Consider the following 14,646-nt stretch of genomic DNA (forward strand, 5'->3'; position numbering starts at 1 on the left):
GCAGAGTTTGGGGAGCTGCTTTCCCACCCTGACTCAGCCAGCGCTTCTTAATCTTTCTGGGGTCGTGAACATGGTTGAGAATCCAAAGACCGCCGTGAGCCCTTTCTCCAGAAACACACACAAATATTTGGGGCAATTTCTAGGGCTCCCTGGACGTGGTGACCTCGCCCCCCACAGGACCCAGTATGGAGTGTTTCGAAGCCTAAATGTCTCACAGGGATGGGAGCACTGAGACGCACACAGACGGGGTGTGAATGAATGAATAAGTGGGATCTAGTTTTATGGGACTAGAGGAAAGTGTTCAGACCCTGATCTGCCTCCAGTCACAAAAATACCTATCTGGAAGGGCCAGCCGCGGGCCTAGTGGTTAAGTTCGGCACCCTCCTCTTCCGTCGCCTGGGCTCAGTTCTGGGTGTGGACCCACACCACTCATCAGCCACACTGTGGTGGAGTCCCACATACAAAATAGAGGAAGACTGGCACAGATGCTAGCTCAGGGTGAAACTGCTTCAGCAAAAAAAAATAATAATAAAGCCTGTCTGGAGGTGGAGGAGGGAGGGGATGGACGGTCCAGCACTTGCTCTATCCTGGACCAGGGGCCTGGAGGATGAGCTCTAAGGGGTCCACCTGTCAGCCGTGGCAAAAGACAGGCCAAGTCTGGCACGCAGGGTGGAAGCCGGGGACCAAGAAGAGGCTCCGACTGCCCCGGGGCCAGAAGCCGGCTGCCCGCAAGGCCACCGCGCCGCCTCCCACACACACGCACCGTGTGGCGCAAACCGCATTTGCTTCCATGCTCCGACCCAGCCTTTGGGGTTCGAGTCCCAACGCTCAGACGCTCACACTTCCCCAGAGCAGGAAGGCGGGAGCGCTCGTTACCGATAGGCCATCATCATCATCACCATCAGCATCGCCATCATCACCATCGCTTCCATACTTGATACCTGGTCCCGAGAGGTGGACAGGGCAGAAATCATCGTCGTGTTGGACAGACGGGTAAACGGGGGCCCGAAGCGGAGCCGCGACCCGCCGCAGAGGCTCTACCCCAGCCCGCCTCAGGGGCCGCCCACACGGACCCCGCCGCCCACCGCCCTCCCTCGCGGCCCCTTCCCCGGGCCTGACCCCCGGCGCTGCCTGACAGATGACCTCAGCTGCCGCCAATCCATTGGTTCCAGCTCCGGGGGGAGCGCAGAACAAAGCGCGCTTTGTGGCGGGCCGTCCCCTCGCCCGGCTCGGCCGCCGCCGGGACCCCCTCCGGAACTGCGAGCGACGCCCCCGGCCGACAGCCGTGTAATGTCTTCCAGGCCCGGCGGCTCCTTCCAGAGCCCGAGCCGCGCTCGCGGCCCCGGGGGGGCTCCCCGGGCGGCGCGATGAGGGGCGCCCCCCGCGCGAGGTTGTGCTGGCCGCCAGCCTGTCCCTGCGGCGCAGCGAGCGGGCAGGAGGAGTGGGCGCCGGTGGTCCGGGCCGTGGGTGCGGGGCAGGTGCTGCCACCTGGTACCCTCATGCTTATCTAACCCTTAGAGCTACCATCTGGGGTGGAAAATGGTGGTGGTGCTGTTACTATTATTGTGGTCGTTGTTGTTGCCATTACTAGTGCTGTTATTATTTTGTGTCCCTTTAGATTCAGACAGACCCGGGTTTGAATCTTGGCTTGGCCACCTACTGGCTGTGGGGCCTTGGGAGGGAAGTTCGCATCTCACAACCACAGCAGTGGAGCCCACATTCCTTGAGCACCTACTGGGTGCCAGACCCTACCAAGTACTTAACGGCTTTTTCTCACTCGTTGAATCCTCCCAACAACCTTAGGAGGGAGGAGCTATTATTCTCATTTTACAGAAGAGGAGGGGACGGTGGCTCCAGCTGTCTGGAGAGAAAGTCACCTTTCTGAGCCTCAGTTTCCTTGTCTGTGAAATAGAGACAAGCTTAGGAACTCCCCACGGGCGGTCCACTCTCATCAGTCTTGCCTCTCCCAGGATGAGGATGCCAGCCAGGAGCAGGTCCCTGGCACACCCAGGGACACCCAGCATGGGTCTGGCCCCCCTGCCCGCTGTCTTTTGAGGACTCTCCGGGAGGGTGTGGCTCCCGTGGAGCTTGTAGGGGTGGAAGGGGGAGGGTCTGCCCGGGGCTGGAAGCCTTTCCCCTGAGGGAGGAGCTTAGCTGTCCTGTCCTGCCCGGGAGGGCTGAGGGGGTGAGGGCAGGAGGAGAGGGGACCAAGGGGCCACAGAGGGGGCTGGGCAGGGCTGGGAGAGACTGCCTCCCACCCTTCACACACCTCCCTGGACGTTCACTGTACAAATTGATACCTACTGTGTGCCAGGTGCTGGGGCCATCAGAGCACAAAACAGATGGGAAGTCCTGTCCTGATGAGGCCCACTTGGGAGGGCAGGCAAGAAACACACACATGAAACATGCATAAAATGTAAAATGCAATGTTCGGTGGTGATAAGTGCTATGAGGGAAAAGCAGGGGAAGAGAAAGAATGAGACGGGAAATAGCAATTTCCTTAAGGTGGTTGGGCCTCTCTGAGGAGCGGACATTGACCTAAACAGAGAGAAAAGAAGCCTTGTCCGTGTCTGAGGGAAGTGTGTTTCAAGCAGAAGGAACAGCACGTGCAAAAGCCCTGAGGAGGGAGCCTCCTTGGAGTGTCCCAGAAACAGCAAGGAGGCCATGCAGTGGGGGCAGCCTGGATGGGACGAGGCCTGGGCTGGGACAGTGAGAGGAGGGGGAGCTGGGTACCGTCAGCTTGGAGGGGCCTCATAGGCAGTGAGGACTTTGGTTTTTCCCCCAAGTGAGCTGGGAGCCATGTGAGGCTTTGAGCAGAGGAGGGAGCTGGTGTGGCTCTGGCTGCTGCGTGGAGCAGGGATGGGAAGGGGTGGAGGGGGAGGCGGCTGCTGTCACCAGGGCCCCAGCTGATGTTGGTGGATCGGACCGGGGTAGAGAGGCGAGGTCAGAACCCAGATGTCATCTGAAGATGGAGCCCCAGAATTTTCCCATGGATAGAACTGGATCTGAGTGAGAGGACCCCGGGGACCCCCAAATTTAGGAGTCCACCAGCCCTTTCCAGAACCGTCACCCCAGGCCAGAGTGTAGACAGAGTCCCCAGGGCGTCTCCCACTCTGTCACTGGTGCCCTGGGGGCCTCGGCCAAGCGCAGGACGCAGAGTAGGGCCTCGGGTTCCCCAGGAGCACAAGGACAGGGTGAGGTTAGACACATGTTTCTTAAAATCCCATGGGGCGCCTCCTTCACAGTTTGGGCCGCTTGAGACAGGAGGCTTGGTATCAGCTTCAGGGACCATCGTTTTGGAGTTGTTAAATCTATTTGCTTTTGTTTTACTTAAATACATTTTTAAAAATTTAAGGAAACGTGAGATAGCCAGATGAAACAGCAATCGGGATCACGTGACATGAGTGAATGTAGCTGTCAATACAAACGATGTAAACATAACCCAGTTCCTGACTTCCTCCGACCTGCGAGGATGCTCTCTCCTGTTAGCGGGTGTTTGAGACCCACGCCACCGACCCAGGACTCTCCCCGCAGGAGTCAGGGCTGGAAGAGACTGGAAACAGATTCATCGTCTTGCTCCGCATGTCCCCACCTTTTCTCATTTTATTTAACAAACAGAAAGCATTTATGATACTATTTAAATGCTTCCCAAATAGAGCATCATTTAATCCTCACAACAAACCCGTGAGGTGGGTACACTTGTTATCTCCGTTTTGCAGATAAGGAAACTGAGGCTCAGAGAGATGAGCTCTCTTGCCCACAGTCACACAGCAGGCGTGAGGCAGAGCCGAGGTTCAAACCCAGTCAGGCTCATTCTGGAGGCCACTCACTTGACCAAGACATGATTCTGTCTCTTTGAAGACAGAACTATACTTTGGAAGTCCTGAACTATCGGAACAAAAAGAGCTTCAGTTAATTTTAATTCAGTTAGCATTTATCGAGTGTCTACTAAAATGGAAGTCATATCATATCACCCCTTGCTTAAAAGTGTTTGAGGATCGAATTCAGAACAGGCTTCTGACCCTCAATGCCCTGAACGATCTGCCCTTCCCCGGCTCATCCCACTCCAGCCAGGCTGGCCGTTTTGCAGTCTCCAATTGCTTTCTGACCTCAGGGCCTTTGCACTTGCTCTTGCCTCTGCCTGAAATACCCTTCCTCTGGTTCTTCTGGCTCCTTCACATCCGTCAGGACTCAGCTCAAGTGTCAAGTCCTTCGAGAGGCTTCCCCTGTTTCCTCCCCCCTGCCATGGTCTCCTCAATATTCTCACCCTGGTTTTTTCTTCATAGCTTTACTCATTTTGTATATTTGTCCTGCTGCCCCACTCTGATGTAAGCTCTGCAAGTAGAACTTGGGCAGAGCAGCTAAGCATCTGGCATGAAGCCCCAGAGAAGAGCAGCCTGGGAGAGGGGACATTTGGGTTGTCCCTGGGTAGGGGAACAGATGTGTCTGTGGAGCTGCAGAGGGCAGGGGGGTCACCAGGGAGGTCACCTTAATACGAGGAAAGGTGTTTCACATAGTCCTAGTGTTCGGACAATGGAAAGGGCTATGTCATGAGGTAGTGAGTTCCCCATTACAGGAGCTATGCAAGCTGAGATAGGACAACCCCTGATTGGACTGCCCCATATGTTGGGGCTGTGTAGAATGGATTCATCATCACAGATGGGGTAGATGTTCACCCACTTGCTCATTTACCCATTCCTTCCTTCGTTCTGTCTCCTATCTATCCACTTATTCATTGACTCCACGTTCCTCCAGAGTTGTTGTGTGATGGCCAACCTCCATGACTTCGGCCACACCCGCGGGACATCATCCTTATTATTGTAAGTGCAGGTATCTTCTGTACAGAGTATCTTAAGGCAGTCTTGGGAGGCTGACTTAAATTTAAACGTATGTGTTTTTAAATCAACTTTAGGGAGGTATTAATTTACATACAAGAAAATGCATCCATTTATGGAGCACAGCGCAACCCATTTTGACAAATAGACATGCCCACGTAACCCTGACCTCAGCGAGGCATGGAGCGCTTCCATCACGGGGGGTGGCGCGGGCAGGCCCCCATCGCCACCCAAGCAATCACTTTATCAGAAAGTGCCCGACGCTTCTCCAGAGTTTCTCCAGGGCCAGCGTGCGCTCCCTCCAGCAATAGCCAAACATAAAGGAAACTTCAGCATCCCTCAGCACAAATAAAAAGTAACTGACCAAAATGAAAAAAAATGGAAAGAAAACAATATTCTCAGATTCTAGGTGGATACCATTGCCTGCAGAAGCTCTGGGCCCCAGACCAGCTTCCTCCAGGTTAAAAAAAAGGGAGCGAGCAGGAGATGCACAGGGGTTAGAGAGGTGTCACCCGGCTCCGTGGAGACCTTCTCCTCGGCCTGTTGGAAGGACTGCGAGATGCTGAAGAAAGAATGATTTTCTCACTGTGGATTTGTTGTTGTTAATACCTTGCCGCTGTTCACCCCCACCCCCTCTCGCCCACCCTCACCCTCACCCCAGGGACGCAGGTTCCACGCGGCAGCTCCTCCCTCCATCTGCGCCCTCATTCATTCATTCACATGACAAGTGTTTATTAGAAGCTACTCCGAACTGGCTGCTGGAACTAGAGAAAAACTACACTCTGGGCACTGGGTCGGCCTTGAGGGTGGCATGGTGCCTGGCCCATAGTAGATGCTGAGCAAGTCTCTGTTGAATGGGTTGTTGTGAAATGAAAGACATAAATACTCGTATCCTCCTTAATCTCTACGCTGTTGCTGTAACAGTCTGCCTGGAGCAATCTAGGAAGGCTTCCCTGAGGAGGTGGCCCTTGAAGAGAAACTTGACCACCTCCTTCCACTCATTCTCCCCCTACTCATTTGACAGATGGAGAAATGGAGGCACAGAGAGGTAAAGTGATTTTCTCAAGGCCATCCAGGAAAAAGAGAGAGAAATGAAAGATGGGTAAAACCTAGGACTCAGGGCCTAGCCCACCATTTCTCCCAAGGGCTGGGCCAGGACAGGAGAGCGGGCCCGGGGAGGGGGCTCCTAGGCCTTGAGTCTGGAATCCATTTGCTCCGGCCCAGCAATGTTTTCCCAGGGAGAAGTGGGAGGCCCTGGCCTGTCCCTCCGTGTCCCCACAGCCCCACCACCATCTGCTCCCTGTTTATTTATTTATACTTAAGTCTCACCTCCCAACCCTGCCGGGGGCACCAAACATACCGGGGTCCCTGCAGAGAGGGGGACATGCGGGGGAGGCACTGTCAGCCCCCACGGCCGGGGAAGCCCAGGGCTGAGAGCTCCTCGGCCCTACCAGCCCAGCAGGGACCAGCCGGGATGACTGGGTTCAGATCCCAGCTGTGGGGCTTCCTGGCCGTGTGCCTGCTCGGCGCCTCCATCTCCTCTTCTGTAAAATGGGGTTAACAGTAGTCGCCTCACCGGGTCGGGAGCGAGGATTTGGGAAAGTGCTTTGGATATTCTGGCAAAGACATGCTCAGCAAGGGTTTCTGTTGTACTGAGTGACCTTGAGCAACACACTACCCCTCTCTGGTCTGCTCCCTGCACTGGGCAGCTAGCCATATCACCTGAGGGGCCCCAAGCCTAACACCCTAGGATTTGTGAGGGCTACAGCCCCTGTCCCCCCAGGACCTGCACCGCTGGCCCTGGCCTAGGATGGAGAACGGATGTCAGCTCCCTGCCTCCACTCGAGATTGTCCTCCGACCATCTCCTAATATGCAGGGAAGACAAAATGACACCTTCCCCAGCCCCACAGGAGGCGGGAAAGCCCTTCCTGCGATCTGACCTCGGCTCCCTGAAGGCGAGGCCAGCTGCCCTCCGCAGAGGGGCTGCTGTGCAAATCGTGACTGCCAACGCAAACCCCAGGACCCTGGCCCAGCTGCTCCTTAATGACAGTTAGCTCAGGAGCTGTCACTGGGAAGGAGCTGCGGGCCGGGCTGCTCCTGGGGCTTCGTTCTGGGGCCACCCTGAGCAGGCACAGCCTCCTCCCCGAGCTGCAGTGGACCCCGTGCGTGCCCCCTCCCCAAATTCACGCTCCCTTCTGTCCCCCTGCCCTTATCTGAGCCTTTGCCCCGCCCCCAGTTCCCATTCTGCTGAGTCTACCGCCCCCCATCTGATTCCCACCCTCCCTCTGTCCCACAAGCTCCCTCTGTGCCCCCAGCCTCTCTCTGATACCCTGTCACCCTCACCAAGTCCCTGTCTATTTCACTGAATCCTTGTTCCTCTCTCTCTGCCCACATCCCCTTCGAGACCCCTCTTCCCTCACTGAGCCCCACCCCTCTACCCCCATCGCTCTCTCTGAGCCCATTTCCACCCCAGCCTGTGTCCCCTGCTCTGCATCTCCTTCCCCTCTGTCGCCCCCACGCCACACAATGCTGGGGTACCCTTTTGAGATGCATGTGCCATTTGAAGGCCTTTCAGGGGTCACAGGGCCTCTAGGCAGATCCCTCAGTCCTGGGAGACACACTGCCCTGCAGAAGTCACAGGGGGCAGACTTCTGCAAAGGAGAAGGGAAAACTCACTGACCAGCAGAGTTGAGGGTCACCTCACAAGGGAGTGACCTCCCATCACCCGAGGCACAGGGCAGAGACGTCCCGGCTGTGCCTGGCTCCTTCCAGTGCGTGACTGGCCCTGGTGGCTCATTCCAGGAACCCTCCAGGCCAGAGCCCTGTTGCCTTGTTCCTTCTAGGGGAACAGGCATAACCAGAGAGGGACCTTGGGGTCCTCTTCATAACCAGGGGGCTGGGGTTTTCCATAACCAGAGAGGGACCGAGGAGTGGAAGTGGTAAGAGGCCAGTGAAGGGCCATGGAGACATTTACCGGTCATGCCTCCCTGTCTGCTGGGCCCACGTGAAGCATGTTCCTTCCTCATCGTCCCAGGGAAACTGAGGCTCGGGAGGAGCTGTCGTCTGCCCGACTCTCACAGCAGGGCCTGAGCTGCGATCAGACCAAGCAGAGCTCACTTCATGTCCCCACATCTCTCGGCTTCACTCGGAGGCCATCAGGCCAGGGGGAGAGGAGAGGAGAGGAGTGGGCGAGCCCCGCCCCCGTGAGAGGTGGCTGGAGGAGCAGAAGCCCAGAGGAGGGGGCATGGTGGGGGAGGGAGGGGAGGCAGGTGTCTGCAGGATCCTCTATCCTGCCTTCCACAATCCTCTGTCCCCCACCCAAGTGGGCCCCTGACACCCCCCTCCATTCTCATCTGGCCTCCATGTGCACAGCCTGCACCTGAATACACACTCCCCCACGATCTGTCTTGGGCTGTCAGAGGATCAATGGGGCTCCCAAGGCCCGGCCCAGCAGGGAGCTGGAGGGAAGTCCCTAACGAGAGCTCAGAAGGGGACCCGGAGAGGGAGGGGCAGCGGGGAGAAGCCAGGCTGGAAACAGGCATGAACCTGGGTCTGGCAATTCATTGGGGCAGACCCCTGGAAGGCCGGGTGCCCCAGTGGTGAGACCGGCTGACTCCCCGGTGCGGGGGTCCCAGGCTGGTTTCCAGCTCTGCTTCGCCTTCTAACTTTGGAGACCTGTTCCGGCTCCACTGTGGGCCTCAGTTTCCTTATTTATGAACCTGAAGGGATTGCATCTCAGGTGGACACAAGGTTCTAAAGTCAGCAAGAGAGCTCTCTTTACGTGTGCAGATAGAAAATGGTCTCCAAAACGTTAAGTGAAATAAAGCAAGATGCAGAGCACTGTGTATATTTAGCCACCCGCTGTGTGCATATAATCCTAAAAGAGGATGCATGTGTATGTGAGCTCGCCTGTGCATAGGACTCTTCTGGAAGGCCACAAGAAACGGTACAAGAGGATGGCTCAGGGAGACGAGCTGGGGGCTGGGGGTAGCCCAGGAGGGAAACTTGCCTTACACTCTGTTGTGCTCTTGGATTATTGGTCCACACTCGTGCATTCCTTGGTCAACCAGGAATTACATTTAATGCAAAATCTATCATCCTGCTAGGAGCATGTGGGTAAGACAGGTAAAGAGAAGCAGAACATTCACGTAGTCTTAACGTATCTCCCCACAGATACTTAGTAATTACAAAGAGAAAAATAATAGCTTTACAGCGGAGAAAGCCGGCAGATACCACCTTAACCAAATGATCAAGGTTAACATCCGCAGTAATGGGGCAACTCGACATCACGTGCCCCTCGATAGGATGTGCTGCGGGGGACACAGCATCCCTTCTGTGATATGCTCGCCCAAAGCGCCTGATGTGGATCTAATCATAAGAAAATATAAGAAAAATCCAAATAGAGGGACAGTCTACAAAACAACTAGCCTATACACATCAAAAAACGTCAAGGTCATAAAAGTCAAAGAAAAACTGAGGAACTGTTCTGGATAAAAGGAGACTAAAGAGATAAAACCAAATGCAACGCGTAGCCTGGCTCTGATACTGGCTCAGGAAAAAAAGTGTTTTGTGTGTTTCCTATAAAGGACACTAGTGGAAGAACTGGCAGCATTTCAATAGGTCCCAATGTAGACAATAGCCTGTATCAACGTTACTGTCCTGATTTTTGTATCTGTTCTGTGGTTTTGCAAGAGAATGGTCTTATTTTTAGAAAATATACAAGGAATAACTGAGATGTAAAGGGCCATCATGTCTGCAATTTACTGTCATCAGTTCAGACAAAAATGTCTGCAGGGAGAGAATGATAAAACAGGGGCAGTAAAATGCTACCGCCGGAGGAGTCTGAGTGAAGGGTATACAGGAATTCTTTACACTATTTTTGCAATCTTTCTGCAGGTCTGAATTGTTTCAAAATAAAAAGTCAAGTATAAACACAGGTCACTGGCATAGCTAAGATGTAGGAGGCGTGCATGGTGTCCAGGTGCTGTGCTAAATGCTTGGCACCCCTGGTCAAATTCCATCCTCACAACAACCTCACGAGGAAGGGGTGACTATTCCCTCTTTTGTGCAGATAAGGACCCTGCGGCACAGAGCGGTTAAGCACTTTGCCCTATGTCACACAGCTGGAAGAAGTGATGCCCAGAGAATCTTCTTCAACAGCATTCTCTATGAACTAAGGGTCTAGGAATCCAAATTCTATGATGTGAATTGTGGCTGGGAATTATTTTCTCAGGACTGAGATTTTGCTGCTGTTGGAAAAGAAGCCTTGGTGTCCTTATTCAGCCTTTCATCCAGCATTCCTTCGTTCATTCATCTGTCCGATTGCATGCATTGAGCACCCACTCTCAGCCAACCACTGAAGCTATAAAGACAAGTGGAATGGGATGATCCCTGCCCTTGTGGAGCACCCACCATGTGCCAGGCTCTGGGTTCAGCATGGGGACTAAAGAGATGAGCCAGACCAAGTTCCTGCCCTCCAGGAGCTCATTGGCCATCAGAGGAGACCTGCAGGTACGCCAACCAGAAAAGGGCTGTGGGAGTCCAAGGAAGCAGAAGGCTGGAGAAGGTTTCACCGAGGAGAGAGACCTTAGTGGGTTTTGATAGATGTGTAGGAGTTCCTAAAAATGAGAAAGGGAGAAAGGGCATTCTTGACTGAGGAAACAGCACAAGCAAAGGCTCAAAGGCAGGAACAAGAGACATTTGGGCCTGGGGTGACTGAAGCCCTGCTGGAAACATCAGGAAATAAGACTGGAGAAGCAGCCAGGGCCAGCTAGGGAAGGGTCTTGGGTGGTAGGGGTCGTTAGGATTGTGTCACAGGAGACCAGCTAAAGACGTTTTTCTTCTCCCCTTCTCCTGCTCCTCCGCCTCCTCCTTCTACCTCTCCCAGCCTCCTTTTTTTGTATCAGGTGCAGAGAACTGAGTTAATCCCATTTGTCCAGTCTTAGCTCATTGTCATCACATGCTTCATTTTATTTTTTTCCATTTTTCTCCTCAATCCCCACTCCTCTTCCCCTCTGCCCCCAACCCTGGTGGGCACCTGCCTGTGTGGGACTGATGCGTGACAGGGAAGGTGGGCTGTGGCGCTGCTGAAGCACTAGGAACCTCATGTTGGACTGCTGGATTCAAAGCCTGGGTCCACCTCTTACCAGCCATGTGACCTTGGGCAAGTCACTCAACCTCTCTGTGCCTCAGTTTCTTAACCTCTGTAAAATGATGATAATAATAATGGTACCTACATCACAGGACGGTTATGAAGATTGAATGAGTTATTACTTGAGAAACACTTAGAACAAGATAAGTATCAGTTGAATAACTACATCTCAATCAAACAGCCGATGTGCTTGGATATCCTTGTAGAAAGGGCTTACCCTGTAGCCTCTTCGTTTTTCTCTGCTCCCTCTCTGAGCGCTCATCCAGCCTCCCACCTTCAGTTATATGCCCATGACGCTTGAAGTGTATCTCCAGCCAGGGCTCGCCCCTGAGCTGTGGCCTCAACATTTCCGCTAGGACGTCTATCGGCATCTCAGACCAAACCTGTCCACAGCCTGCTCCTCACCAGCCTTCCCCAACCCGCGCCTGCTGCCCTCCCATCAGACCTCGAGGGCATTCTGGGTTTGCCTCCTCTCACATCCGGCATTGGATCTATCAGCAGATTATGTTGAATCTACCTACAGAATAGATCCGGGAACCAGCCGTCCTCCCGCCGTCACTGTCCCAGCCTCCCTCACCTCCCACAGGACTGGTGCAGCATCCACTCCACTCACTCCTTGCTTCCGCTCCATTCTCTACATTCAGCAGCCAAAGGGGTTGTCTCAGAAACTAAATGTGTGTCTCTGCTCAAAACCCCCAATGAGTGAGTGCTACTGGGAAAAAAATGCCAGAATAAACACCAACTCCTTTTTTTTTTTTTTTTTTGAGGAAGATTAGCCCTGAGCTAACTACTGCCAATCCTCCTCTTTTTGCTGAGGAAGCCTGGCCCTGAGCTAACAACTGTGCCCATCTTCCTCTACTTTATATGTGGGACGCCTGCCACAGCATGGCTTGACAAGCAGTGCCATGTCTGCACCTGGGATCCGAACCGGTGAACCCCGGGCTGCTGAAGCGGAACGTGCAGACTTAACTGCTTCGCCACCGGGCCAGCCCCTGCCAACTCCTTTTCAATGGCCCAGCAGGCCCTCCAGGATCTGCTCCTCCAATTTCTTCTCCTTGTTCACCTCCCTGCCTTCCCCTCATTTACTCCATGACAGCGGCACCTGCCTCTCTGCTGTGCCCCCCCCAAGTTGGCACCCTCTGCTTAATTTCTCTCCTGATTTCCTTACTTTTCTTATTTGTCTGTTACAGAGAGAAGGCATGCTGCATAGGTGTCAGGATTTTTGTCAGTTTTCCTGATTGCTGTGTCCCCAGTGCCTAGAACAGTGCCTGGCACACAGTAGGCCCTCGATAAGAATTTGTTAAATGAATAAAAAGTCGAGTTCAGTGCTTGCGACCAAGTACAGTGTGGAAATGAATGAAGGAATTAGAGGGAGGAAGAGCTGGAAGACAGCTGGGGTGATACGCTCAGCAATCACCTGAGAGAAGACCAGAATCCCAACATCACAGGGCCCTTCAGGCCCCATATGCAGGACCTCCCTCCTAGTCCCTGTGGACGCTGCCCTCCAGGGAGCATGTGCCATCCATATCCAGGGGCTGCCTGTCCTGGAGCAGATGTGACCCCATACCCCAGCTCCCCACCCGCCCTGGGGCCCAGGAGTCCAGAGAGATAGATGCCTCTTGAACTCACCGTGTGCTCCTCCTCCAATGTTCCCCGGAAGGTACAAGGTGCTGGTTGGGAAAGAGCCTCCCGTCCCATCGCTGGAGCTGGGCTGTGACCCTGGACCTCAGCTTCTGCGTTTTAGTCTCCAGACGCCTGGAAGGCAATGCCGGGGCAGGGCTACAGGCTGCTGAAACGCAGCAGGACCCCACTGGGGGCTGGAGCTGGGCCAGGGAGCCAAATGGGGGGAGGCAGGGCTGGGAGAGGGGGCAGGGGGAAGTGACAGAGCCTTCATGACTGAGGACACCAGAAAGCTCTAGCTGACAAGGGCCTTCAGAAGAATGGCTGTCAATCTTCCCTTACCTGTCTTCCCCTTGTCCTTCTCCTTTCTTCTCCTCTGCCCCCCGACTCCCTGCCTTTAAAGCTGTGGTACCATTAAGGCAGGCTGGTACAATGGTCAGATAGTTGGGCTCAGGAGCCAGTCTCTTCTGGTTCAAATCTTAGCTCCTTTGTTTGCTAGTCCTGTGACAAGCTACCTGAACTCCCTTTGCCTCAGTTTACCCCTCTGTAACAGGAGGATAGTAATAGTGCCTGCTTCTGAGAGTTAACAAGGGGTTGAAATGAGAAAATGCACATTCCAGCTTATAACATGCCTGTCACATTGTGAGTGCTCAGTAAATGAGCACTTCTTCTCTACACCTTACGGTGGCCACTGAGGCCCCTCTCAGAAGCTGAATCTATAGTCGCCCCAAAATTGAGCTAAACTTTTTACCTTGCAGATGGGGAAACTGAGGCCCAAAGTGAGGAAGCTATTCTCAGCCACTCCTAATACAACCATTTTGGTTGTGGGCCTACCGTGTTCCAGGCCCTGGGCTGGGTGTGTCAGGAGATACTGGGAAGAGAACCCACTGCTCTGCTTGTCCTCATGGAACTTTCTAGCACAGGGAGAGAAGCAGGCAACTGAATACTGACCAAGCATAGCAGGTGCTGGAAGGAGAAATAGAGGGAGCACCAAGAGAGACCAGCATTGGAGGCCACCGGGGACAGAGAGCCCATCAGCTGGGAGAGGTAGCCAGTGAGGTGACATGACAGCTGAGACTTCGAAGAACAAGCAATTGCCACGTGAAGACGAGTACAGAAGCCTGGCTGTTACCAGCGCTATTGTTCGTAATAGCACAACCCAGAACCCACCCAAATGTCCATCAACATGGACCTCCCGTTAGTATATCGCGGCGGATTAACATCACAGGATGTTGTGCAGCCGCACAAAGGGGCCGCAGACGCCTCAGCGCGGACGGATCTCAGAAGCCGACAGGGGAGGAGAAAAAGCAAGTGAGATGGCTGCGTACTATAAATACAAATGGGTGCATGATCGTGGGCATTTCTATACACTTTCGAGAATGAAATACAGTCCTACATCTTGTGTAAGGATTTATCCGTATGTAGTAAAAGCTAAAACATTCATGGGAATAGTAACTGTCAGGAGAGTGGTTTCTTTGGCTGGAGGAGGGGACCGTTCCTGGGAGAGACACCGGACCTTCTGCACTCCGGGTCTATCCTGCGTGACAAGTCACCCCACAGCACGCTGTTCTCAGGCAACAGCAGTCATTGATTCTAGCTCTCGGTGTTTGAGGGTCTGGAATTTGGGAGTGGATTAGCTGGGTGGTTCTGGTCCCCGGGAGGTCGCATTCGGACGTCAGCTGGAGCTGCGCTCATCTGAACGGGGCTGGAGAATCTGCTGCCGAAGGGGCTCGTTTGCACGGCTGGCAAGGGGGTGCTGGTTGTTGGCTGGGGAGCAAGGCGGGCCGGATGGGAAGAGAGGGGAGAGGGACTTAGGTCCTCTCCATATGCTTCTCCATGTCACCCCGATGCCATCACAACATGGTGACTGGACTCCAAAAGTGAGCATTGACAGACACAGAAATCTGGGCGGAAGCTGTGTCAAGCAGGGGCACCGCTTGTTTATAAACAGCTATGCACATGCAGACGCTTTGATTTCCCCCAAATGGAAGCCTGTTATACACACCCTTCTACATTATGTTTCCCCCTTGTCAGTATAC

The sequence above is a fragment of the Equus przewalskii genome, chromosome 21, assembly GCF_037783145.1.
Source record: "Equus przewalskii isolate Varuska chromosome 21, EquPr2, whole genome shotgun sequence".
NCBI lineage: Eukaryota > Metazoa > Chordata > Mammalia > Perissodactyla > Equidae > Equus > Equus przewalskii.